This window comes from Hoplias malabaricus, chromosome 15, assembly GCF_029633855.1.
Source record: "Hoplias malabaricus isolate fHopMal1 chromosome 15, fHopMal1.hap1, whole genome shotgun sequence".
Lineage (NCBI taxonomy): Eukaryota > Metazoa > Chordata > Actinopteri > Characiformes > Erythrinidae > Hoplias > Hoplias malabaricus.
In genome coordinates, this window is record NC_089814.1 from 23,472,402 (window position 1) to 23,496,566 (window position 24,165).

The 24,165-nt window shown below is 53.9% G+C and overlaps 29 non-coding genes across 29 annotated transcripts; all 29 read left to right on the forward strand.

The window, feature by feature from the left end:
- The first annotated feature begins 85 nt into the window (after positions 1–85).
- On the forward strand, positions 86–159 carry trnai-aau (transfer RNA isoleucine (anticodon AAU)). The gene has a single exon. It is a non-coding gene; the product is annotated as a tRNA-Ile (tRNA).
- Positions 160–1,297: 1,138 nt separating this feature from the next.
- On the forward strand, positions 1,298–1,371 carry trnai-aau (transfer RNA isoleucine (anticodon AAU)). Its single transcript has one exon. It is a non-coding gene; the product is annotated as a tRNA-Ile (tRNA).
- A 1,138-nt stretch (positions 1,372–2,509) lies between these two features.
- trnai-aau (transfer RNA isoleucine (anticodon AAU)) lies at positions 2,510–2,583 on the forward strand. Its single transcript has one exon. It is a non-coding gene; the product is annotated as a tRNA-Ile (tRNA).
- A 948-nt stretch (positions 2,584–3,531) lies between these two features.
- trnav-aac (transfer RNA valine (anticodon AAC)) lies at positions 3,532–3,604 on the forward strand. The gene has a single exon. It is a non-coding gene; the product is annotated as a tRNA-Val (tRNA).
- Positions 3,605–3,721: 117 nt separating this feature from the next.
- trnai-aau (transfer RNA isoleucine (anticodon AAU)) lies at positions 3,722–3,795 on the forward strand. The gene has a single exon. It is a non-coding gene; the product is annotated as a tRNA-Ile (tRNA).
- Positions 3,796–4,743: 948 nt separating this feature from the next.
- Positions 4,744–4,816, forward strand: trnav-aac (transfer RNA valine (anticodon AAC)). The gene has a single exon. It is a non-coding gene; the product is annotated as a tRNA-Val (tRNA).
- Positions 4,817–4,933: 117 nt separating this feature from the next.
- Positions 4,934–5,007, forward strand: trnai-aau (transfer RNA isoleucine (anticodon AAU)). The gene has a single exon. It is a non-coding gene; the product is annotated as a tRNA-Ile (tRNA).
- A 948-nt stretch (positions 5,008–5,955) lies between these two features.
- Positions 5,956–6,028, forward strand: trnav-aac (transfer RNA valine (anticodon AAC)). The gene has a single exon. It is a non-coding gene; the product is annotated as a tRNA-Val (tRNA).
- A 117-nt stretch (positions 6,029–6,145) lies between these two features.
- trnai-aau (transfer RNA isoleucine (anticodon AAU)) lies at positions 6,146–6,219 on the forward strand. Its single transcript has one exon. It is a non-coding gene; the product is annotated as a tRNA-Ile (tRNA).
- Positions 6,220–7,167: 948 nt separating this feature from the next.
- Positions 7,168–7,240, forward strand: trnav-aac (transfer RNA valine (anticodon AAC)). The gene has a single exon. It is a non-coding gene; the product is annotated as a tRNA-Val (tRNA).
- Positions 7,241–7,357: 117 nt separating this feature from the next.
- On the forward strand, positions 7,358–7,431 carry trnai-aau (transfer RNA isoleucine (anticodon AAU)). The gene has a single exon. It is a non-coding gene; the product is annotated as a tRNA-Ile (tRNA).
- Positions 7,432–8,569: 1,138 nt separating this feature from the next.
- On the forward strand, positions 8,570–8,643 carry trnai-aau (transfer RNA isoleucine (anticodon AAU)). The gene has a single exon. It is a non-coding gene; the product is annotated as a tRNA-Ile (tRNA).
- A 1,138-nt stretch (positions 8,644–9,781) lies between these two features.
- On the forward strand, positions 9,782–9,855 carry trnai-aau (transfer RNA isoleucine (anticodon AAU)). Its single transcript has one exon. It is a non-coding gene; the product is annotated as a tRNA-Ile (tRNA).
- Positions 9,856–10,803: 948 nt separating this feature from the next.
- Positions 10,804–10,876, forward strand: trnav-aac (transfer RNA valine (anticodon AAC)). Its single transcript has one exon. It is a non-coding gene; the product is annotated as a tRNA-Val (tRNA).
- A 117-nt stretch (positions 10,877–10,993) lies between these two features.
- trnai-aau (transfer RNA isoleucine (anticodon AAU)) lies at positions 10,994–11,067 on the forward strand. Its single transcript has one exon. It is a non-coding gene; the product is annotated as a tRNA-Ile (tRNA).
- Positions 11,068–12,015: 948 nt separating this feature from the next.
- trnav-aac (transfer RNA valine (anticodon AAC)) lies at positions 12,016–12,088 on the forward strand. Its single transcript has one exon. It is a non-coding gene; the product is annotated as a tRNA-Val (tRNA).
- A 117-nt stretch (positions 12,089–12,205) lies between these two features.
- Positions 12,206–12,279, forward strand: trnai-aau (transfer RNA isoleucine (anticodon AAU)). Its single transcript has one exon. It is a non-coding gene; the product is annotated as a tRNA-Ile (tRNA).
- Positions 12,280–13,227: 948 nt separating this feature from the next.
- trnav-aac (transfer RNA valine (anticodon AAC)) lies at positions 13,228–13,300 on the forward strand. The gene has a single exon. It is a non-coding gene; the product is annotated as a tRNA-Val (tRNA).
- Positions 13,301–13,417: 117 nt separating this feature from the next.
- Positions 13,418–13,491, forward strand: trnai-aau (transfer RNA isoleucine (anticodon AAU)). The gene has a single exon. It is a non-coding gene; the product is annotated as a tRNA-Ile (tRNA).
- A 1,138-nt stretch (positions 13,492–14,629) lies between these two features.
- Positions 14,630–14,703, forward strand: trnai-aau (transfer RNA isoleucine (anticodon AAU)). The gene has a single exon. It is a non-coding gene; the product is annotated as a tRNA-Ile (tRNA).
- A 1,138-nt stretch (positions 14,704–15,841) lies between these two features.
- On the forward strand, positions 15,842–15,915 carry trnai-aau (transfer RNA isoleucine (anticodon AAU)). The gene has a single exon. It is a non-coding gene; the product is annotated as a tRNA-Ile (tRNA).
- A 1,138-nt stretch (positions 15,916–17,053) lies between these two features.
- trnai-aau (transfer RNA isoleucine (anticodon AAU)) lies at positions 17,054–17,127 on the forward strand. Its single transcript has one exon. It is a non-coding gene; the product is annotated as a tRNA-Ile (tRNA).
- Positions 17,128–18,265: 1,138 nt separating this feature from the next.
- Positions 18,266–18,339, forward strand: trnai-aau (transfer RNA isoleucine (anticodon AAU)). The gene has a single exon. It is a non-coding gene; the product is annotated as a tRNA-Ile (tRNA).
- Positions 18,340–19,477: 1,138 nt separating this feature from the next.
- trnai-aau (transfer RNA isoleucine (anticodon AAU)) lies at positions 19,478–19,551 on the forward strand. Its single transcript has one exon. It is a non-coding gene; the product is annotated as a tRNA-Ile (tRNA).
- A 1,138-nt stretch (positions 19,552–20,689) lies between these two features.
- trnai-aau (transfer RNA isoleucine (anticodon AAU)) lies at positions 20,690–20,763 on the forward strand. Its single transcript has one exon. It is a non-coding gene; the product is annotated as a tRNA-Ile (tRNA).
- Positions 20,764–21,711: 948 nt separating this feature from the next.
- On the forward strand, positions 21,712–21,784 carry trnav-aac (transfer RNA valine (anticodon AAC)). The gene has a single exon. It is a non-coding gene; the product is annotated as a tRNA-Val (tRNA).
- Positions 21,785–21,902: 118 nt separating this feature from the next.
- On the forward strand, positions 21,903–21,976 carry trnai-aau (transfer RNA isoleucine (anticodon AAU)). Its single transcript has one exon. It is a non-coding gene; the product is annotated as a tRNA-Ile (tRNA).
- A 948-nt stretch (positions 21,977–22,924) lies between these two features.
- On the forward strand, positions 22,925–22,997 carry trnav-aac (transfer RNA valine (anticodon AAC)). The gene has a single exon. It is a non-coding gene; the product is annotated as a tRNA-Val (tRNA).
- Positions 22,998–23,114: 117 nt separating this feature from the next.
- Positions 23,115–23,188, forward strand: trnai-aau (transfer RNA isoleucine (anticodon AAU)). Its single transcript has one exon. It is a non-coding gene; the product is annotated as a tRNA-Ile (tRNA).
- The last annotated feature ends 977 nt before the right edge of the window (positions 23,189–24,165 follow it).

Sequence of the window (24,165 nt, forward strand, 5' to 3'; positions counted from 1 at the left end):
GAGAAACATTTTTCTTGCATGTACATCGATCGTCGTCACTGGGAGCTCCTTTGTCGTTCCTGCTTGACGGGCGCTCGGTCCCCGAGGCCGGTTAGCTCAGTTGGTTAGAGCGTGGTGCTAATAACGCCAAGGTCGCGGGTTCGATCCCCGTACGGGCCAAAACAGCTTTTTCACGTTAACCCAGCAAGCGCCGTGGCCTCTGTCAGTCTCTTTGCGTGGACCTTGGATAAAAGCTCTTGCTGGAGAATGCGGGCATCGATCCCGCTACCTCTCGCATGCTAAGCGAGCGCTCTACCATTTGAGCTAATTCCCCTTTTCCTTTGCTGCGCTCGTATCATTTGATGCCAAAGACATACCCGTCTCCAAAGCCCAGGGACTTCTTGGCTCACATGGTACAGGGCTAACGACACAGAGCATGGTCGGCGTACGCGCCAGCTGGCACGCGCAAGCGCAAGGCCTTGGACGATGGATAGCTCATCCGGACGAGGCGCAGCTGAATGCTTTAAAGGTCCATGGCTCAATCAAGATGCCTTAAAGTGCGGTCATAGGCAACGTCTCTGTGCCCTTCAGGGCTGCTTAAGTTGAAGTGATCTTACTGAGTGCGCTGTTCCATGTTGGGACCAGGAGGGGCGATGTAGCTCACCACCCTCTGAACTTCAGTTGCTACCACAGACAAGCCCATGCACAGCTTAGACTCAAGCTAAAAGTCCAGCAGCGTATGACACAGGCCATCAAGCCATTTTCATTAGTTTCGTGGAGAGCAGATCTGCCTTTCACGTGGGAAGTCGGTCTCCTCTGCCCTAACGAGGGGGGAGCTTCTGGACAAAGTCCATGCGGTCGGATTGGAAAACTGCCCTGCGATTGTGACTGCTGTCGGAGTAATGTGTTCAGCGCCTCGCTGGAAAATCAAAGAAAGGGCCACTGCGCCACGGGCAAAGTGGCTGATTTCGGTACGGCCAAGTCTCCAAGACGCAGGGTCCTGGCTCACGGTAAAGTGCAGGTGTATTTCACCATGTAAAGAATTGATCAGTACGTCAGTCCAAAGTCAAGCTGTACTGGTCCCATGTGGCCTGTGGAATCTCAAGGTGGCCTCGAGGAGTGTAGCTGGTTTCTGTAGTGTAGTGGTTATCACGCTCGCCTAACACGCGAAAGGTCCCCGGTTCGAAACCGGGCAGAAACACGAGAGCTCCTCTTCTGTTTTTCACGGCCCGAGAGAAACATTTTTCTTGCATGTACATCGATCGTCGTCACTGGGAGCTCCTTTGTCATTCCTGCTTGACGGGCGCTCGGTCCCCGAGGCCGGTTAGCTCAGTTGGTTAGAGCGTGGTGCTAATAACGCCAAGGTCGCGGGTTCGATCCCCGTACGGGCCAAAACAGCTTTTTCACGTTAACCCAGCAAGCGCCGTGGCCTCTGTCAGTCTCTTTGCGTGGACCTTGGATAAAAGCTCTTGCTGGAGAATGCGGGCATCGATCCCGCTACCTCTCGCATGCTAAGCGAGCGCTCTACCATTTGAGCTAATTCCCCTTTTCCTTTGCTGCGCTCGTATCATTTGATGCCAAAGACATACCCGTCTCCAAAGCCCAGGGACTTCTTGGCTCACATGGTACAGGGCTAACGACACAGAGCATGGTCGGCGTACGCGCCAGCTGGCACGCGCAAGCGCAAGGCCTTGGACGATGGATAGCTCATCCGGACGAGGCGCAGCTGAATGCTTTAAAGGTCCATGGCTCAATCAAGATGCCTTAAAGTGCGGTCATAGGCAACGTCTCTGTGCCCTTCAGGGCTGCTTAAGTTGAAGTGATCTTACTGAGTGCGCTGTTCCATGTTGGGACCAGGAGGGGCGATGTAGCTCACCACCCTCTGAACTTCAGTTGCTACCACAGACAAGCCCATGCACAGCTTAGACTCAAGCTAAAAGTCCAGCAGCGTATGACACAGGCCATCAAGCCATTTTCATTAGTTTCGTGGGGAGCAGATCTGCCTTTCACGTGGGAAGTCGGTCTCCTCTGCCCTAACGAGGGGGGAGCTTCTGGACAAAGTCCATGCGGTCGGATTGGAAAACTGCCCTGCGATTGTGACTGCTGTCGGAGTAATGTGTTCAGCGCCTCGCTGGAAAATCAAAGAAAGGGCCACTGCGCCACGGGCAAAGTGGCTGATTTCGGTACGGCCAAGTCTCCAAGACGCAGGGTCCTGGCTCACGGTAAAGTGCAGGTGTATTTCACCATGTAAAGAATTGATCAGTACGTCAGTCCAAAGTCAAGCTGTACTGGTCCCATGTGGCCTGTGGAATCTCAAGGTGGCCTCGAGGAGTGTAGCTGGTTTCTGTAGTGTAGTGGTTATCACGTTTGCCTAACACGCGAAAGGTCCCCGGTTCGAAACCGGGCAGAAACACGAGAGCTCCTCTTCTGTTTTTCACGGCCCGAGAGAAACATTTTTCTTGCATGTACATCGATCGTCGTCACTGGGAGCTCCTTTGTCGTTCCTGCTTGACGGGCGCTCGGTCCCCGAGGCCGGTTAGCTCAGTTGGTTAGAGCGTGGTGCTAATAACGCCAAGGTCGCGGGTTCGATCCCCGTACGGGCCAAAACAGCTTTTTCACGTTAACCCAGCAAGCGCCGTGGCCTCTGTCAGTCTCTTTGCGTGGACCTTGGATAAAAGCTCTTGCTGGAGAATGCGGGCATCGATCCCGCTACCTCTCGCATGCTAAGCGAGCGCTCTACCATTTGAGCTAATTCCCCTTTTCCTTTGCTGCGCTCGTATCATTTGATGCCAAAGACATACCCGTCTCCAAAGCCCAGGGACTTCTTGGCTCACATGGTACAGGGCTAACGACACAGAGCATGGTCGGCGTACGCGCCAGCTGGCACGCGCAAGCGCAAGGCCTTGGACGATGGATAGCTCATCCGGACGAGGCGCAGCTGAATGCTTTAAAGGTCCATGGCTCAATCAAGATGCCTTAAAGTGCGGTCATAGGCAACGTCTCTGTGCCCTTCAGGGCTGCTTAAGTTGAAGTGATCTTACTGAGTGCGCTGTTCCATGTTGGGACCAGGAGGGGCGATGTAGCTCACCACCCTCTGAACTTCAGTTGCTACCACAGACAAGCCCATGCACAGCTTAGACTCAAGCTAAAAGTCCAGCAGCGTATGACACAGGCCATCAAGCCATTTTCATTAGTTTCGTGGAGAGCAGATCTGCCTTTCACGTGGGAAGTCGGTCTCCTCTGCCCTAACGAGGGGGGAGCTTCTGGACAAAGTCCATGCGGTCGGATTGGAAAACTGCCCTGCGATTGTGACTGCTGTCGGAGTAATGTGTTCAGCGCCTCGCTGGAAAATCAAAGAAAGGGCCACTGCGCCACGGGCAAAGTGGCTGATTTCGGTACGGCCAAGTCTCCAAGACGCAGGGTCCTGGCTCACGGTAAAGTGCAGGTGTATTTCACCATGTAAAGAATTGATCAGTACGTCAGTCCAAAGTCAAGCTGTACTGGTCCCATGTGGCCTGTGGAATCTCAAGGTGGCCTCGAGGAGTGTAGCTGGTTTCTGTAGTGTAGTGGTTATCACGTTCGCCTAACACGCGAAAGGTCCCCGGTTCGAAACCGGGCAGAAACACGAGAGCTCCTCTTCTGTTTTTCACGGCCCGAGAGAAACATTTTTCTTGCATGTACATCGATCGTCGTCACTGGGAGCTCCTTTGTCGTTCCTGCTTGACGGGCGCTCGGTCCCCGAGGCCGGTTAGCTCAGTTGGTTAGAGCGTGGTGCTAATAACGCCAAGGTCGCGGGTTCGATCCCCGTACGGGCCAAAACAGCTTTTTCACGTTAACCCAGCAAGCGCCGTGGCCTCTGTCAGTCTCTTTGCGTGGACCTTGGATAAAAGCTCTTGCTGGAGAATGCGGGCATCGATCCCGCTACCTCTCGCATGCTAAGCGAGCGCTCTACCATTTGAGCTAATTCCCCTTTTCCTTTGCTGCGCTCGTATCATTTGATGCCAAAGACATACCCGTCTCCAAAGCCCAGGGACTTCTTGGCTCACATGGTACAGGGCTAACGACACAGAGCATGGTCGGCGTACGCGCCAGCTGGCACGCGCAAGCGCAAGGCCTTGGACGATGGATAGCTCATCCGGACGAGGCGCAGCTGAATGCTTTAAAGGTCCATGGCTCAATCAAGATGCCTTGAAGTGCGGTCATAGGCAACGTCTCTGTGCCCTTCAGGGCTGCTTAAGTTGAAGTGATCTTACTGAGTGCGCTGTTCCATGTTGGGACCAGGAGGGGCGATGTAGCTCACCACCCTCTGAACTTCAGTTGCTACCACAGACAAGCCCATGCACAGCTTAGACTCAAGCTAAAAGTCCAGCAGCGTATGACACAGGCCATCAAGCCATTTTCATTAGTTTCGTGGAGAGCAGATCTGCCTTTCACGTGGGAAGTCGGTCTCCTCTGCCCTAACGAGGGGGGAGCTTCTGGACAAAGTCCATGCGGTCGGATTGGAAAACTGCCCTGCGATTGTGACTGCTGTCGGAGTAATGTGTTCAGCGCCTCGCTGGAAAATCAAAGAAAGGGCCACTGCGCCACGGGCAAAGTGGCTGATTTCGGTACGGCCAAGTCTCCAAGACGCAGGGTCCTGGCTCACGGTAAAGTGCAGGTGTATTTCACCATGTAAAGAATTGATCAGTACGTCAGTCCAAAGTCAAGCTGTACTGGTCCCATGTGGCCTGTGGAATCTCAAGGTGGCCTCAAGGAGTGTAGCTGGTTTCTGTAGTGTAGTGGTTATCACGTTCGCCTAACACGCGAAAGGTCCCCGGTTCGAAACCGGGCAGAAACACGAGAGCTCCTCTTCTGTTTTTCACGGCCCGAGAGAAACATTTTTCTTGCATGTACATCGATCGTCGTCACTGGGAGCTCCTTTGTCGTTCCTGCTTGACGGGCGCTCGGTCCCCGAGGCCGGTTAGCTCAGTTGGTTAGAGCGTGGTGCTAATAACGCCAAGGTCGCGGGTTCGATCCCCGTACGGGCCAAAACAGCTTTTTCACGTTAACCCAGCAAGCGCCGTGGCCTCTGTCAGTCTCTTTGCGTGGACCTTGGATAAAAGCTCTTGCTGGAGAATGCGGGCATCGATCCCGCTACCTCTCGCATGCTAAGCGAGCGCTCTACCATTTGAGCTAATTCCCCTTTTCCTTTGCTGTGCTCGTATCATTTGATGCCAAAGACATACCCGTCTCCAAAGCCCAGGGACTTCTTGGCTCACATGGTACAGGGCTAACGACACAGAGCATGGTCGGCGTACGCGCCAGCTGGCACGCGCAAGCGCAAGGCCTTGGACGATGGATAGCTCATCCGGACGAGGCGCAGCTGAATGCTTTAAAGGTCCATGGCTCAATCAAGATGCCTTGAAGTGCGGTCATAGGCAACGTCTCTGTGCCCTTCAGGGCTGCTTAAGTTGAAGTGATCTTACTGAGTGCGCTGTTCCATGTTGGGACCAGGAGGGGCGATGTAGCTCACCACCCTCTGAACTTCAGTTGCTACCACAGACAAGCCCATGCACAGCTTAGACTCAAGCTAAAAGTCCAGCAGCGTATGACACAGGCCATCAAGCCATTTTCATTAGTTTCGTGGAGAGCAGATCTGCCTTTCACGTGGGAAGTCGGTCTCCTCTGCCCTAACGAGGGGGGAGCTTCTGGACAAAGTCCATGCGGTCGGATTGGAAAACTGCCCTGCGATTGTGACTGCTGTCGGAGTAATGTGTTCAGCGCCTCGCTGGAAAATCAAAGAAAGGGCCACTGCGCCACGGGCAAAGTGGCTGATTTCGGTACGGCCAAGTCTCCAAGACGCAGGGTCCTGGCTCACGGTAAAGTGCAGGTGTATTTCACCATGTAAAGAATTGATCAGTACGTCAGTCCAAAGTCAAGCTGTACTGGTCCCATGTGGCCTGTGGAATCTCAAGGTGGCCTCAAGGAGTGTAGCTGGTTTCTGTAGTGTAGTGGTTATCACGTTCGCCTAACACGCGAAAGGTCCCCGGTTCGAAACCGGGCAGAAACACGAGAGCTCCTCTTCTGTTTTTCACGGCCCGAGAGAAACATTTTTCTTGCATGTACATCGATCGTCGTCACTGGGAGCTCCTTTGTCGTTCCTGCTTGACGGGCGCTCGGTCCCCGAGGCCGGTTAGCTCAGTTGGTTAGAGCGTGGTGCTAATAACGCCAAGGTCGCGGGTTCGATCCCCGTACGGGCCAAAACAGCTTTTTCACGTTAACCCAGCAAGCGCCGTGGCCTCTGTCAGTCTCTTTGCGTGGACCTTGGATAAAAGCTCTTGCTGGAGAATGCGGGCATCGATCCCGCTACCTCTCGCATGCTAAGCGAGCGCTCTACCATTTGAGCTAATTCCCCTTTTCCTTTGCTGCGCTCGTATCATTTGATGCCAAAGACATACCCGTCTCCAAAGCCCAGGGACTTCTTGGCTCACATGGTACAGGGCTAACGACACAGAGCATGGTCGGCGTACGCGCCAGCTGGCACGCGCAAGCGCAAGGCCTTGGACGATGGATAGCTCATCCGGACGAGGCGCAGCTGAATGCTTTAAAGGTCCATGGCTCAATCAAGATGCCTTGAAGTGCGGTCATAGGCAACGTCTCTGTGCCCTTCAGGGCTGCTTAAGTTGAAGTGATCTTACTGAGTGCGCTGTTCCATGTTGGGACCAGGAGGGGCGATGTAGCTCACCACCCTCTGAACTTCAGTTGCTACCACAGACAAGCCCATGCACAGCTTAGACTCAAGCTAAAAGTCCAGCAGCGTATGACACAGGCCATCAAGCCATTTTCATTAGTTTCGTGGAGAGCAGATCTGCCTTTCACGTGGGAAGTCGGTCTCCTCTGCCCTAACGAGGGGGGAGCTTCTGGACAAAGTCCATGCGGTCGGATTGGAAAACTGCCCTGCGATTGTGACTGCTGTCGGAGTAATGTGTTCAGCGCCTCGCTGGAAAATCAAAGAAAGGGCCACTGCGCCACGGGCAAAGTGGCTGATTTCGGTACGGCCAAGTCTCCAAGACGCAGGGTCCTGGCTCACGGTAAAGTGCAGGTGTATTTCACCATGTAAAGAATTGATCAGTACGTCAGTCCAAAGTCAAGCTGTACTGGTCCCATGTGGCCTGTGGAATCTCAAGGTGGCCTCAAGGAGTGTAGCTGGTTTCTGTAGTGTAGTGGTTATCACGTTCGCCTAACACGCGAAAGGTCCCCGGTTCGAAACCGGGCAGAAACACGAGAGCTCCTCTTCTGTTTTTCACGGCCCGAGAGAAACATTTTTCTTGCATGTACATCGATCGTCGTCACTGGGAGCTCCTTTGTCGTTCCTGCTTGACGGGCGCTCGGTCCCCGAGGCCGGTTAGCTCAGTTGGTTAGAGCGTGGTGCTAATAACGCCAAGGTCGCGGGTTCGATCCCCGTACGGGCCAAAACAGCTTTTTCACGTTAACCCAGCAAGCGCCGTGGCCTCTGTCAGTCTCTTTGCGTGGACCTTGGATAAAAGCTCTTGCTGGAGAATGCGGGCATCGATCCCGCTACCTCTCGCATGCTAAGCGAGCGCTCTACCATTTGAGCTAATTCCCCTTTTCCTTTGCTGCGCTCGTATCATTTGATGCCAAAGACATACCCGTCTCCAAAGCCCAGGGACTTCTTGGCTCACATGGTACAGGGCTAACGACACAGAGCATGGTCGGCGTACGCGCCAGCTGGCACGCGCAAGCGCAAGGCCTTGGACGATGGATAGCTCATCCGGACGAGGCGCAGCTGAATGCTTTAAAGGTCCATGGCTCAATCAAGATGCCTTAAAGTGCGGTCATAGGCAACGTCTCTGTGCCCTTCAGGGCTGCTTAAGTTGAAGTGATCTTACTGAGTGCGCTGTTCCATGTTGGGACCAGGAGGGGCGATGTAGCTCACCACCCTCTGAACTTCAGTTGCTACCACAGACAAGCCCATGCACAGCTTAGACTCAAGCTAAAAGTCCAGCAGCGTATGACACAGGCCATCAAGCCATTTTCATTAGTTTCGTGGGGAGCAGATCTGCCTTTCACGTGGGAAGTCGGTCTCCTCTGCCCTAACGAGGGGGGAGCTTCTGGACAAAGTCCATGCGGTCGGATTGGAAAACTGCCCTGCGATTGTGACTGCTGTCGGAGTAATGTGTTCAGCGCCTCGCTGGAAAATCAAAGAAAGGGCCACTGCGCCACGGGCAAAGTGGCTGATTTCGGTACGGCCAAGTCTCCAAGACGCAGGGTCCTGGCTCACGGTAAAGTGCAGGTGTATTTCACCATGTAAAGAATTGATCAGTACGTCAGTCCAAAGTCAAGCTGTACTGGTCCCATGTGGCCTGTGGAATCTCAAGGTGGCCTCGAGGAGTGTAGCTGGTTTCTGTAGTGTAGTGGTTATCACGTTTGCCTAACACGCGAAAGGTCCCCGGTTCGAAACCGGGCAGAAACACGAGAGCTCCTCTTCTGTTTTTCACGGCCCGAGAGAAACATTTTTCTTGCATGTACATCGATCGTCGTCACTGGGAGCTCCTTTGTCGTTCCTGCTTGACGGGCGCTCGGTCCCCGAGGCCGGTTAGCTCAGTTGGTTAGAGCGTGGTGCTAATAACGCCAAGGTCGCGGGTTCGATCCCCGTACGGGCCAAAACAGCTTTTTCACGTTAACCCAGCAAGCGCCGTGGCCTCTGTCAGTCTCTTTGCGTGGACCTTGGATAAAAGCTCTTGCTGGAGAATGCGGGCATCGATCCCGCTACCTCTCGCATGCTAAGCGAGCGCTCTACCATTTGAGCTAATTCCCCTTTTCCTTTGCTGCGCTCGTATCATTTGATGCCAAAGACATACCCGTCTCCAAAGCCCAGGGACTTCTTGGCTCACATGGTACAGGGCTAACGACACAGAGCATGGTCGGCGTACGCGCCAGCTGGCACGCGCAAGCGCAAGGCCTTGGACGATGGATAGCTCATCCGGACGAGGCGCAGCTGAATGCTTTAAAGGTCCATGGCTCAATCAAGATGCCTTAAAGTGCGGTCATAGGCAACGTCTCTGTGCCCTTCAGGGCTGCTTAAGTTGAAGTGATCTTACTGAGTGCGCTGTTCCATGTTGGGACCAGGAGGGGCGATGTAGCTCACCACCCTCTGAACTTCAGTTGCTACCACAGACAAGCCCATGCACAGCTTAGACTCAAGCTAAAAGTCCAGCAGCGTATGACACAGGCCATCAAGCCATTTTCATTAGTTTCGTGGGGAGCAGATCTGCCTTTCACGTGGGAAGTCGGTCTCCTCTGCCCTAACGAGGGGGGAGCTTCTGGACAAAGTCCATGCGGTCGGATTGGAAAACTGCCCTGCGATTGTGACTGCTGTCGGAGTAATGTGTTCAGCGCCTCGCTGGAAAATCAAAGAAAGGGCCACTGCGCCACGGGCAAAGTGGCTGATTTCGGTACGGCCAAGTCTCCAAGACGCAGGGTCCTGGCTCACGGTAAAGTGCAGGTGTATTTCACCATGTAAAGAATTGATCAGTACGTCAGTCCAAAGTCAAGCTGTACTGGTCCCATGTGGCCTGTGGAATCTCAAGGTGGCCTCGAGGAGTGTAGCTGGTTTCTGTAGTGTAGTGGTTATCACGTTTGCCTAACACGCGAAAGGTCCCCGGTTCGAAACCGGGCAGAAACACGAGAGCTCCTCTTCTGTTTTTCACGGCCCGAGAGAAACATTTTTCTTGCATGTACATCGATCGTCGTCACTGGGAGCTCCTTTGTCGTTCCTGCTTGACGGGCGCTCGGTCCCCGAGGCCGGTTAGCTCAGTTGGTTAGAGCGTGGTGCTAATAACGCCAAGGTCGCGGGTTCGATCCCCGTACGGGCCAAAACAGCTTTTTCACGTTAACCCAGCAAGCGCCGTGGCCTCTGTCAGTCTCTTTGCGTGGACCTTGGATAAAAGCTCTTGCTGGAGAATGCGGGCATCGATCCCGCTACCTCTCGCATGCTAAGCGAGCGCTCTACCATTTGAGCTAATTCCCCTTTTCCTTTGCTGCGCTCGTATCATTTGATGCCAAAGACATACCCGTCTCCAAAGCCCAGGGACTTCTTGGCTCACATGGTACAGGGCTAACGACACAGAGCATGGTCGGCGTACGCGCCAGCTGGCACGCGCAAGCGCAAGGCCTTGGACGATGGATAGCTCATCCGGACGAGGCGCAGCTGAATGCTTTAAAGGTCCATGGCTCAATCAAGATGCCTTAAAGTGCGGTCATAGGCAACGTCTCTGTGCCCTTCAGGGCTGCTTAAGTTGAAGTGATCTTACTGAGTGCGCTGTTCCATGTTGGGACCAGGAGGGGCGATGTAGCTCACCACCCTCTGAACTTCAGTTGCTACCACAGACAAGCCCATGCACAGCTTAGACTCAAGCTAAAAGTCCAGCAGCGTATGACACAGGCCATCAAGCCATTTTCATTAGTTTCGTGGGGAGCAGATCTGCCTTTCACGTGGGAAGTCGGTCTCCTCTGCCCTAACGAGGGGGGAGCTTCTGGACAAAGTCCATGCGGTCGGATTGGAAAACTGCCCTGCGATTGTGACTGCTGTCGGAGTAATGTGTTCAGCGCCTCGCTGGAAAATCAAAGAAAGGGCCACTGCGCCACGGGCAAAGTGGCTGATTTCGGTACGGCCAAGTCTCCAAGACGCAGGGTCCTGGCTCACGGTAAAGTGCAGGTGTATTTCACCATGTAAAGAATTGATCAGTACGTCAGTCCAAAGTCAAGCTGTACTGGTCCCATGTGGCCTGTGGAATCTCAAGGTGGCCTCGAGGAGTGTAGCTGGTTTCTGTAGTGTAGTGGTTATCACGTTCGCCTAACACGCGAAAGGTCCCCGGTTCGAAACCGGGCAGAAACACGAGAGCTCCTCTTCTGTTTTTCACGGCCCGAGAGAAACATTTTTCTTGCATGTACATCGATCGTCGTCACTGGGAGCTCCTTTGTCGTTCCTGCTTGACGGGCGCTCGGTCCCCGAGGCCGGTTAGCTCAGTTGGTTAGAGCGTGGTGCTAATAACGCCAAGGTCGCGGGTTCGATCCCCGTACGGGCCAAAACAGCTTTTTCACGTTAACCCAGCAAGCGCCGTGGCCTCTGTCAGTCTCTTTGCGTGGACCTTGGATAAAAGCTCTTGCTGGAGAATGCGGGCATCGATCCCGCTACCTCTCGCATGCTAAGCGAGCGCTCTACCATTTGAGCTAATTCCCCTTTTCCTTTGCTGCGCTCGTATCATTTGATGCCAAAGACATACCCGTCTCCAAAGCCCAGGGACTTCTTGGCTCACATGGTACAGGGCTAACGACACAGAGCATGGTCGGCGTACGCGCCAGCTGGCACGCGCAAGCGCAAGGCCTTGGACGATGGATAGCTCATCCGGACGAGGCGCAGCTGAATGCTTTAAAGGTCCATGGCTCAATCAAGATGCCTTAAAGTGCGGTCATAGGCAACGTCTCTGTGCCCTTCAGGGCTGCTTAAGTTGAAGTGATCTTACTGAGTGCGCTGTTCCATGTTGGGACCAGGAGGGGCGATGTAGCTCACCACCCTCTGAACTTCAGTTGCTACCACAGACAAGCCCATGCACAGCTTAGACTCAAGCTAAAAGTCCAGCAGCGTATGACACAGGCCATCAAGCCATTTTCATTAGTTTCGTGGGGAGCAGATCTGCCTTTCACGTGGGAAGTCGGTCTCCTCTGCCCTAACGAGGGGGGAGCTTCTGGACAAAGTCCATGCGGTCGGATTGGAAAACTGCCCTGCGATTGTGACTGCTGTCGGAGTAATGTGTTCAGCGCCTCGCTGGAAAATCAAAGAAAGGGCCACTGCGCCACGGGCAAAGTGGCTGATTTCGGTACGGCCAAGTCTCCAAGACGCAGGGTCCTGGCTCACGGTAAAGTGCAGGTGTATTTCACCATGTAAAGAATTGATCAGTACGTCAGTCCAAAGTCAAGCTGTACTGGTCCCATGTGGCCTGTGGAATCTCAAGGTGGCCTCGAGGAGTGTAGCTGGTTTCTGTAGTGTAGTGGTTATCACGTTCGCCTAACACGCGAAAGGTCCCCGGTTCGAAACCGGGCAGAAACACGAGAGCTCCTCTTCTGTTTTTCACGGCCCGAGAGAAACATTTTTCTTGCATGTACATCGATCGTCGTCACTGGGAGCTCCTTTGTCGTTCCTGCTTGACGGGCGCTCGGTCCCCGAGGCCGGTTAGCTCAGTTGGTTAGAGCGTGGTGCTAATAACGCCAAGGTCGCGGGTTCGATCCCCGTACGGGCCAAAACAGCTTTTTCACGTTAACCCAGCAAGCGCCGTGGCCTCTGTCAGTCTCTTTGCGTGGACCTTGGATAAAAGCTCTTGCTGGAGAATGCGGGCATCGATCCCGCTACCTCTCGCATGCTAAGCGAGCGCTCTACCATTTGAGCTAATTCCCCTTTTCCTTTGCTGCGCTCGTATCATTTGATGCCAAAGACATACCCGTCTCCAAAGCCCAGGGACTTCTTGGCTCACATGGTACAGGGCTAACGACACAGAGCATGGTCGGCGTACGCGCCAGCTGGCACGCGCAAGCGCAAGGCCTTGGACGATGGATAGCTCATCCGGACGAGGCGCAGCTGAATGCTTTAAAGGTCCATGGCTCAATCAAGATGCCTTAAAGTGCGGTCATAGGCAACGTCTCTGTGCCCTTCAGGGCTGCTTAAGTTGAAGTGATCTTACTGAGTGCGCTGTTCCATGTTGGGACCAGGAGGGGCGATGTAGCTCACCACCCTCTGAACTTCAGTTGCTACCACAGACAAGCCCATGCACAGCTTAGACTCAAGCTAAAAGTCCAGCAGCGTATGACACAGGCCATCAAGCCATTTTCATTAGTTTCGTGGGGAGCAGATCTGCCTTTCACGTGGGAAGTCGGTCTCCTCTGCCCTAACGAGGGGGGAGCTTCTGGACAAAGTCCATGCGGTCGGATTGGAAAACTGCCCTGCGATTGTGACTGCTGTCGGAGTAATGTGTTCAGCGCCTCGCTGGAAAATCAAAGAAAGGGCCACTGCGCCACGGGCAAAGTGGCTGATTTCGGTACGGCCAAGTCTCCAAGACGCAGGGTCCTGGCTCACGGTAAAGTGCAGGTGTATTTCACCATGTAAAGAATTGATCAGTACGTCAGTCCAAAGTCAAGCTGTACTGGTCCCATGTGGCCTGTGGAATCTCAAGGTGGCCTCGAGGAGTGTAGCTGGTTTCTGTAGTGTAGTGGTTATCACGTTCGCCTAACACGCGAAAGGTCCCCGGTTCGAAACCGGGCAGAAACACGAGAGCTCCTCTTCTGTTTTTCACGGCCCGAGAGAAACATTTTTCTTGCATGTACATCGATCGTCGTCACTGGGAGCTCCTTTGTCGTTCCTGCTTGACGGGCGCTCGGTCCCCGAGGCCGGTTAGCTCAGTTGGTTAGAGCGTGGTGCTAATAACGCCAAGGTCGCGGGTTCGATCCCCGTACGGGCCAAAACAGCTTTTTCACGTTAACCCAGCAAGCGCCGTGGCCTCTGTCAGTCTCTTTGCGTGGACCTTGGATAAAAGCTCTTGCTGGAGAATGCGGGCATCGATCCCGCTACCTCTCGCATGCTAAGCGAGCGCTCTACCATTTGAGCTAATTCCCCTTTTCCTTTGCTGCGCTCGTATCATTTGATGCCAAAGACATACCCGTCTCCAAAGCCCAGGGACTTCTTGGCTCACATGGTACAGGGCTAACGACACAGAGCATGGTCGGCGTACGCGCCAGCTGGCACGCGCAAGCGCAAGGCCTTGGACGATGGATAGCTCATCCGGACGAGGCGCAGCTGAATGCTTTAAAGGTCCATGGCTCAATCAAGATGCCTTAAAGTGCGGTCATAGGCAACGTCTCTGTGCCCTTCAGGGCTGCTTAAGTTGAAGTGATCTTACTGAGTGCGCTGTTCCATGTTGGGACCAGGAGGGGCGATGTAGCTCACCACCCTCTGAACTTCAGTTGCTACCACAGACAAGCCCATGCACAGCTTAGACTCAAGCTAAAAGTCCAGCAGCGTATGACACAGGCCATCAAGCCATTTTCATTAGTTTCGTGGGGAGCAGATCTGCCTTTCACGTGGGAAGTCGGTCTCCTCTGCCCTAACGAGGGGGGAGCTTCTGGACAAAGTCCATGCGGTCGGATTGGAAAACTGCCCTGCGATTGTGACTGCTGTCGGAGTAATGTGTTCAGCGCCTCGCTGGAAAATCAAAGAAAGGGCCACTGCGCCACGGGCAAAGTGGCTGATTTCGGTACGGCCAAGTCTCCAAGACGCAGGGTCCTGGCTCACGGTAAAGTGCAGGTGTATTTCACCATGTAAAGAATTGATCAGTACGTCAGTCCAAAGTCAAGCTGTACTGGTCCCATGTGGCCTGTGGAATCTCAAGGTGGCCTCAAGGAGTGTAGCTGGTTTCTGTAGTGTAGTGGTTATCACGTTCGCCTAACACGCGAAAGGTCCCCGTTTCGAAACCGGGCAGAAACACGAGAGCTCCTCTTCTGTTTTTCACGGCCCGAGAGAAACATTTTTCTTGCATGTACATCGATCGTCGTCACTGGGAGCTCCTTTGTCGTTCCTGCTTGACGGGCGCTCGGTCCCCCAGGCCGGTTAGCTCAGTTGGTTAGAGCGTGGTGCTAATAACGCCAAGGTCGCGGGTTCGATCCCCGTACGGGCCAAAACAGCTTTTTCACGTTAACCCAGCAAGCGGCGTGGCCTCTGTCAGTCTCTTTGCGTGGACCTTGGATAAAAGCTCTTGCTGGAGAATGCGGGCATCGATCCCGCTACCTCTCGCATGCTAAGCGAGCGCTCTACCATTTGAGCTAATTCCCCTTTTCCTTTGCTGCGCTCGTATCATTTGATGCCAAAGACATACCCGTCTCCAAAGCCCAGGGACTTCTTGGCTCACATGGTACAGGGCTAACGACACAGAGCATGGTCGGCGTACGCGCCAGCTGGCACGCGCAAGCGCAAGGCCTTGGACGATGGATAGCTCATCCGGACGAGGCGCAGCTGAATGCTTTAAAGGTCCATGGCTCAATCAAGATGCCTTAAAGTGCGGTCATAGGCAACGTCTCTGTGCCCTTCAGGGCTGCTTAAGTTGAAGTGATCTTACTGAGTGCGCTGTTCCATGTTGGGACCAGGAGGGGCGATGTAGCTCACCACCCTCTGAACTTCAGTTGCTACCACAGACAAGCCCATGCACAGCTTAGACTCAAGCTAAAAGTCCAGCAGCGTATGACACAGGCCATCAAGCCATTTTCATTAGTTTCGTGGGGAGCAGATCTGCCTTTCACGTGGGAAGTCGGTCTCCTCTGCCCTAACGAGGGGGGAGCTTCTGGACAAAGTCCATGCGGTCGGATTGGAAAACTGCCCTGCGATTGTGACTGCTGTCGGAGTAATGTGTTCAGCGCCTCGCTGGAAAATCAAAGAAAGGGCCACTGCGCCACGGGCAAAGTGGCTGATTTCGGTACGGCCAAGTCTCCAAGACGCAGGGTCCTGGCTCACGGTAAAGTGCAGGTGTATTTCACCATGTAAAGAATTGATCAGTACGTCAGTCCAAAGTCAAGCTGTACTGGTCCCATGTGGCCTGTGGAATCTCAAGGTGGCCTCAAGGAGTGTAGCTGGTTTCTGTAGTGTAGTGGTTATCACGTTCGCCTAACACGCGAAAGGTCCCCGTTTCGAAACCGGGCAGAAACACGAGAGCTCCTCTTCTGTTTTTCACGGCCCGAGAGAAACATTTTTCTTGCATGTACATCGATCGTCGTCACTGGGAGCTCCTTTGTCGTTCCTGCTTGACGGGCGCTCGGTCCCCGAGGCCGGTTAGCTCAGTTGGTTAGAGCGTGGTGCTAATAACGCCAAGGTCGCGGGTTCGATCCCCGTACGGGCCAAAACAGCTTTTTCACGTTAACCCAGCAAGCGCCGTGGCCTCTGTCAGTCTCTTTGCGTGGACCTTGGATAAAAGCTCTTGCTGGAGAATGCGGGCATCGATCCCGCTACCTCTCGCATGCTAAGCGAGCGCTCTACCATTTGAGCTAATTCCCCTTTTCCTTTGCTGCGCTCGTATCATTTGATGCCAAAGACATACCCGTCTCCAAAGCCCAGGGACTTCTTGGCTCACATGGTACAGGGCTAACGACACAGAGCATGGTCGGCGTACGCGCCAGCTGGCACGCGCAAGCGCAAGGCCTTGGACGATGGATAGCTCATCCGGACGAGGCGCAGCTGAATGCTTTAAAGGTCCATGGCTCAATCAAGATGCCTTAAAGTGCGGTCATAGGCAACGTCTCTGTGCCCTTCAGGGCTGCTTAAGTTGAAGTGATCTTACTGAGTGCGCTGTTCCATGTTGGGACCAGGAGGGGCGATGTAGCTCACCACCCTCTGAACTTCAGTTGCTACCACAGACAAGCCCATGCACAGCTTAGACTCAAGCTAAAAGTCCAGCAGCGTATGACACAGGCCATCAAGCCATTTTCATTAGTTTCGTGGGGAGCAGATCTGCCTTTCACGTGGGAAGTCGGTCTCCTCTGCCCTAACGAGGGGGGAGCTTCTGGACAAAGTCCATGCGGTCGGATTGGAAAACTGCCCTGCGATTGTGACTGCTGTCGGAGTAATGTGTTCAGCGCCTCGCTGGAAAATCAAAGAAAGGGCCACTGCGCCACGGGCAAAGTGGCTGATTTCGGTACGGCCAAGTCTCCAAGACGCAGGGTCCTGGCTCATGGTAAAGTGCAGGTGTATTTCACCATGTAAAGAATTGATCAGTACGTCAGTCCAAAGTCAAGCTGTACTGGTCCCATGTGGCCTGTGGAATCTCAAGGTGGCCTCGAGGAGTGTAGCTGGTTTCTGTAGTGTAGTGGTTATCACGTTCGCCTAACACGCGAAAGGTCCCTGGTTCGAAACCGGGCAGAAACACGAGAGCTCCTCTTCTGTTTTTCACGGCCCGAGAGAAACATTTTTCTTGCATGTACATCGATCGTCGTCACTGGAAGCTCCTTTGTCGTTCCTGCTTGACGGGCGCTCGGTCCCCGAGGCCGGTTAGCTCAGTTGGTTAGAGCGTGGTGCTAATAACGCCAAGGTCGCGGGTTCGATCCCCGTACGGGCCAAAACAGCTTTTTCACGTTAACCCAGCAAGCGCCGTGGCCTCTGTCAGTCTCTTTGCGTGGACCTTGGATAAAAGCTCTTGCTGGAGAATGCGGGCATCGATCCCGCTACCTCTCGCATGCTAAGCGAGCGCTCTACCATTTGAGCTAATTCCCCTTTTCCTTTGCTGCGCTCGTATCATTTGATGCCAAAGACATACCCGTCTCCAAAGCCCAGGGACTTCTTGGCTCACATGGTACAGGGCTAACGACACAGAGCATGGTCGGCGTACGCGCCAGCTGGCACGCGCAAGCGCAAGGCCTTGGACGATGGATAGCTCATCCGGACGAGGCGCAGCTGAATGCTTTAAAGGTCCATGGCTCAATCAAGATGCCTTAAAGTGCGGTCATAGGCAACGTCTCTGTGCCCTTCAGGGCTGCTTAAGTTGAAGTGATCTTACTGAGTGCGCTGTTCCATGTTGGGACCAGGAGGGGCGATGTAGCTCACCACCCTCTGAACTTCAGTTGCTACCACAGACAAGCCCATGCACAGCTTAGACTCAAGCTAAAAGTCCAGCAGCGTATGACACAGGCCATCAAGCCATTTTCATTAGTTTCGTGGGGAGCAGATCTGCCTTTCACGTGGGAAGTCGGTCTCCTCTGCCCTAACGAGGGGGGAGCTTCTGGACAAAGTCCATGCGGTCGGATTGGAAAACTGCCCTGCGATTGTGACTGCTGTCGGAGTAATGTGTTCAGCGCCTCGCTGGAAAATCAAAGAAAGGGCCACTGCGCCACGGGCAAAGTGGCTGATTTCGGTACGGCCAAGTCTCCAAGACGCAGGGTCCTGGCTCACGGTAAAGTGCAGGTGTATTTCACCATGTAAAGAATTGATCAGTACGTCAGTCCAAAGTCAAGCTGTACTGGTCCCATGTGGCCTGTGGAATCTCAAGGTGGCCTCGAGGAGTGTAGCTGGTTTCTGTAGTGTAGTGGTTATCACGTTCGCCTAACACGCGAAAGGTCCCTCGTTCGAAACCGGGCAGAAACACGAGAGCTCCTCTTCTGTTTTTCACGGGCCGAGAGAAACATTTTTCTTGCATGTACATCGATCGTCGTCACTGGGAGCTCCTTTGTCGTTCCTGCTTGACGGGCGCTCGGTCCCCGAGGCCGGTTAGCTCAGTTGGTTAGAGCGTGGTGCTAATAACGCCAAGGTCGCGGGTTCGATCCCCGTACGGGCCAAAACAGCTTTTTCACGTTAACCCAGCAAGCGCCGTGGCCTCTGTCAGTCTCTTTGCGTGGACCTTGGATAAAAGCTCTTGCTGGAGAATGCGGGCATCGATCCCGCTACCTCTCGCATGCTAAGCGAGCGCTCTACCATTTGAGCTAATTCCCCTTTTCCTTTGCTGCGCTCGTATCATTTGATGCCAAAGACATACCCGTCTCCAAAGCCCAGGGACTTCTTGGCTCACATGGTACAGGGCTAACGACACAGAGCATGGTCGGCGTACGCGCCAGCTGGCACGCGCAAGCGCAAGGCCTTGGACGATGGATAGCTCATCCGGACGAGGCGCAGCTGAATGCTTTAAAGGTCCATGGCTCAATCAAGATGCCTTAAAGTGCGGTCATAGGCAACGTCTCTGTGCCCTTCAGGGCTGCTTAAGTTGAAGTGATCTTACTGAGTGCGCTGTTCCATGTTGGGACCAGGAGGGGCGATGTAGCTCACCACCCTCTGAACTTCAGTTGCTACCACAGACAAGCCCATGCACAGCTTAGACTCAAGCTAAAAGTCCAGCAGCGTATGACACAGGCCATCAAGCCATTTTCATTAGTTTCGTGGGGAGCAGATCTGCCTTTCACGTGGGAAGTCGGTCTCCTCTGCCCTAACGAGGGGGGAGCTTCTGGACAAAGTCCATGCGGTCGGATTGGAAAACTGCCCTGCGATTGTGACTGCTGTCGGAGTAATGTGTTCAGCGCCTCGCTGGAAAATCAAAGAAAGGGCCACTGCGCCACGGGCAAAGTGGCTGATTTCGGTACGGCCAAGTCTCCAAGACGCAGGGTCCTGGCTCACGGTAAAGTGCAGGTGTATTTCACCATGTAAAGAATTGATCAGTACGTCAGTCCAAAGTCAAGCTGTACTGGTCCCATGTGGCCTGTGGAATCTCAAGGTGGCCTCGAGGAGTGTAGCTGGTTTCTGTAGTGTAGTGGTTATCACGTTCGCCTAACACGCGAAAGGTCCCTCGTTCGAAACCGGGCAGAAACACGAGAGCTCCTCTTCTGTTTTTCACGGGCCGAGAGAAACATTTTTCTTGCATGTACATCGATCGTCGTCACTGGGAGCTCCTTTGTCGTTCCTGCTTGACGGGCGCTCGGTCCCCGAGGCCGGTTAGCTCAGTTGGTTAGAGCGTGGTGCTAATAACGCCAAGGTCGCGGGTTCGATCCCCGTACGGGCCAAAACAGCTTTTTCACGTTAACCCAGCAAGCGCCGTGGCCTCTGTCAGTCTCTTTGCGTGGACCTTGGATAAAAGCTCTTGCTGGAGAATGCGGGCATCGATCCCGCTACCTCTCGCATGCTAAGCGAGCGCTCTACCATTTGAGCTAATTCCCCTTTTCCTTTGCTGCGCTCGTATCATTTGATGCCAAAGACATACCCGTCTCCAAAGCCCAGGGACTTCTTGGCTCACATGGTACAGGGCTAACGACACAGAGCATGGTCGGCGTACGCGCCAGCTGGCACGCGCAAGCGCAAGGCCTTGGACGATGGATAGCTCATCCGGACGAGGCGCAGCTGAATGCTTTAAAGGTCCATGGCTCAATCAAGATGCCTTAAAGTGCGGTCATAGGCAACGTCTCTGTGCCCTTCAGGGCTGCTTAAGTTGAAGTGATCTTACTGAGTGCGCTGTTCCATGTTGGGACCAGGAGGGGCGATGTAGCTCACCACCCTCTGAACTTCAGTTGCTACCACAGACAAGCCCATGCACAGCTTAGACTCAAGCTAAAAGTCCAGCAGCGTATGACACAGGCCATCAAGCCATTTTCATTAGTTTCGTGGGGAGCAGATCTGCCTTTCACGTGGGAAGTCGGTCTCCTCTGCCCTAACGAGGGGGGAGCTTCTGGACAAAGTCCATGCGGTCGGATTGGAAAACTGCCCTGCGATTGTGACTGCTGTCGGAGTAATGTGTTCAGCGCCTCGCTGGAAAATCAAAGAAAGGGCCACTGCGCCACGGGCAAAGTGGCTGATTTCGGTACGGCCAAGTCTCCAAGACGCAGGGTCCTGGCTCACGGTAAAGTGCAGGTGTATTTCACCATGTAAAGAATTGATCAGTACGTCAGTCCAAAGTCAAGCTGTACTGGTCCCATGTGGCCTGTGGAATCTCAAGGTGGCCTCGAGGAGTGTAGCTGGTTTCTGTAGTGTAGTGGTTATCACGTTCGCCTAACACGCGAAAGGTCCCTCGTTCGAAACCGGGCAGAAACACGAGAGCTCCTCTTCTGTTTTTCACGGCCCGAGAGAAACATTTTTCTTGCATGTACATCGATCGTCGTCACTGGGAGCTCCTTTGTCGTTCCTGCTTGACGGGCGCTTGGTCCCCGAGGCCGGTTAGCTCAGTTGGTTAGAGCGTGGTGCTAATAACGCCAAGGTCGCGGGTTCGATCCCCGTACGGGCCAAAACAGCTTTTTCACGTTAACCCAGCAAGCGCCGTGGCCTCTGTCAGTCTCTTTGCGTGGACCTTGGATAAAAGCTCTTGCTGCAGAATGCGGGCATCGATCCCGCTACCTCTCGCATGCTAAGCGAGCGCTCTACCATTTGAGCTAATTCCCCTTTTCCTTTGCTGCGCTCGTATCATTTGATGCCAAAGACATACCCGTCTCCAAAGCCCAGGGACTTCTTGGCTCACATGGTACAGGGCTAACGACACAGAGCATGGTCGGCGTACGCGCCAGCTGGCACGCGCAAGCGCAAGGCCTTGGACGATGGATAGCTCATCCGGACGAGGCGCAGCTGAATGCTTTAAAGGTCCATGGCTCAATCAAGATGCCTTAAAGTGCGGTCATAGGCAACGTCTCTGTGCCCTTCAGGGCTGCTTAAGTTGAAGTGATCTTACTGAGTGCGCTGTTCCATGTTGGGACCAGGAGGGGCGATGTAGCTCACCACCCTCTGAACTTCAGTTGCTACCACAGACAAGCCCATGCACAGCTTAGACTCAAGCTAAAAGTCCAGCAGCGTATGACACAGGCCATCAAGCCATTTTCATTAGTTTCGTGGGGAGCAGATCTGCCTTTCACGTGGGAAGTCGGTCTCCTCTGCCCTAACGAGGGGGGAGCTTCTGGACAAAGTCCATGCGGTCGGATTGGAAAACTGCCCTGCGATTGTGACTGCTGTCGGAGTAATGTGTTCAGCGCCTCGCTGGAAAATCAAAGAAAGGGCCACTGCGCCACGGGCAAAGTGGCTGATTTCGGTACGGCCAAGTCTACAAGACGCAGGGTCCTGGCTCACGGTAAAGTGCAGGTGTATTTCACCATGTAAAGAATTGATCAGTACGTCAGTCCAAAGTCAAGCTGTACTGGTCCCATGTGGCCTGTGGAATCTCAAGGTGGCCTCGAGGAGTGTAGCTGGTTTCTGTAGTGTAGTGGTTATCACGTTCGCCTAACACGCGAAAGGTCCCCGGTTCGAAACCGGGCAGAAACACGAGAGCTCCTCTTCTGTTTTTCACGGCCTGAGAAGAAACATTTTTCTTGCATGTACATCGATCGTCGTCACTGGGAGCTCCTTTGTCGTTCCTGCTTGACGGGCGCTCGGTCCCCGAGGCCGGTTAGCTCAGTTGGTTAGAGCGTGGTGCTAATAACGCCAAGGTCGCGGGTTCGATCCCCGTACGGGCCAAAACAGCTTTTTCACGTTAACCCAGCAAGCGCCGTGGCCTCTGTCAGTCTCTTTGCGTGGACCTTGGATAAAAGCTCTTGCTGGAGAATGCGGGCATCGATCCCGCTACCTCTCGCATGCTAAGCGAGCGCTCTACCATTTGAGCTAATTCCCCTTTTCCTTTGCTGCGCTCGTATCATTTGATGCCAAAGACATACCCGTCTCCAAAGCCCAGGGACTTCTTGGCTCACATGGTACAGGGCTAACGACACAGAGCATGGTCGGCGTACGCGCCAGCTGGCACGCGCAAGCGCAAGGCCTTGGACGATGGATAGCTCATCCGGACGAGGCGCAGCTGAATGCTTTAAAGGTCCATGGCTCAATCAAGATGCCTTAAAGTGCGGTCATAGGCAACGTCTCTGTGCCCTTCAGGGCTGCTTAAGTTGAAGTGATCTTACTGAGTGCGCTGTTCCATGTTGGGACCAGGAGGGGCGATGTAGCTCACCACCCTCTGAACTTCAGTTGCTACCACAGACAAGCCCATGCACAGCTTAGACTCAAGCTAAAAGTCCAGCAGCGTATGACACAGGCCATCAAGCCATTTTCATTAGTTTCGTGGGGAGCAGATCTGCCTTTCACGTGGGAAGTCGGTCTCCTCTGCCCTAACGAGGGGGGAGCTTCTGGACAAAGTCCATGCGGTCGGATTGGAAAACTGCCCTGCGATTGTGACTGCTGTCGGAGTAATGTGTTCAGCGCCTCGCTGGAAAATCAAAGAAAGGGCCACTGCGCCACGGGCAAAGTGGCTGATTTCGGTACGGCCAAGTCTACAAGACGCAGGGTCCTGGCTCACGGTAAAGTGCAGGTGTATTTCACCATGTAAAGAATTGATCAGTACGTCAGTCCAAAGTCAAGCTGTACTGGTCCCATGTGGCCTGTGGAATCTCAAGGTGGCCTCGAGGAGTGTAGCTGGTTTCTGTAGTGTAGTGGTTATCACGTTCGCCTAACACGCGAAAGGTCCCCGGTTCGAAACCGGGCAGAAACACGAGAGCTCCTCTTCTGTTTTTCACGGCCCGAGAGAAACATTTTTCTTGCATGTACATCGATCGTCGTCACTGGGAGCTCCTTTGTCGTTCCTGCTTGACGGGCGCTCGGTCCCCGAGGCCGGTTAGCTCAGTTGGTTAGAGCGTGGTGCTAATAACGCCAAGGTCGCGGGTTCGATCCCCGTACGGGCCAAAACAGCTTTTTCACGTTAACCCAGCAAGCGCCGTGGCCTCTGTCAGTCTCTTTGCGTGGACCTTGGATAAAAGCTCTTGCTGGAGAATGCGGGCATCGATCCCGCTACCTCTCGCATGCTAAGCGAGCGCTCTACCATTTGAGCTAATTCCCCTTTTCCTTTGCTGCGCTCGTATCATTTGATGCCAAAGACATACCCGTCTCCAAAGCCCAGGGACTTCTTGGCTCACATGGTACAGGGCTAACGACACAGAGCATGGTCGGCGTACGCGCCAGCTGGCACGCGCAAGCGCAAGGCCTTGGACGATGGATAGCTCATCCGGACGAGGCGCAGCTGAATGCTTTAAAGGTCCATGGCTCAATCAAGATGCCTTAAAGTGCGGTCATAGGCAACGTCTCTGTGCCCTTCAGGGCTGCTTAAGTTGAAGTGATCTTACTGAGTGCGCTGTTCCATGTTGGGACCAGGAGGGGCGATGTAGCTCACCACCCTCTGAACTTCAGTTGCTACCACAGACAAGCCCATGCACAGCTTAGACTCAAGCTAAAAGTCCAGCAGCGTATGACACAGGCCATCAAGCCATTTTCATTAGTTTCGTGGGGAGCAGATCTGCCTTTCACGTGGGAAGTCGGTCTCCTCTGCCCTAACGAGGGGGGAGCTTCTGGACAAAGTCCATGCGGTCGGATTGGAAAACTGCCCTGCGATTGTGACTGCTGTCGGAGTAATGTGTTCAGCGCCTCGCTGGAAAATCAAAGAAAGTGAAACCGCGCCACGGGCAAAGTGGCTGATTTCGGTACGGCCAAGTCTCCAAGACGCAGGGTCCTGGCTCACGGTAAAGTGCAGGTGTATTTCACCATGTAAAGAATTGATCAGTACGTCAGTCCAAAGTCAAGCTGTACTGGTCCCATGTGGCCTGTGGAATCTCAAGGTGGCCTCGAGGAGTGTAGCTGGTTTCTGTAGTGTAGTGGTTATCACGTTC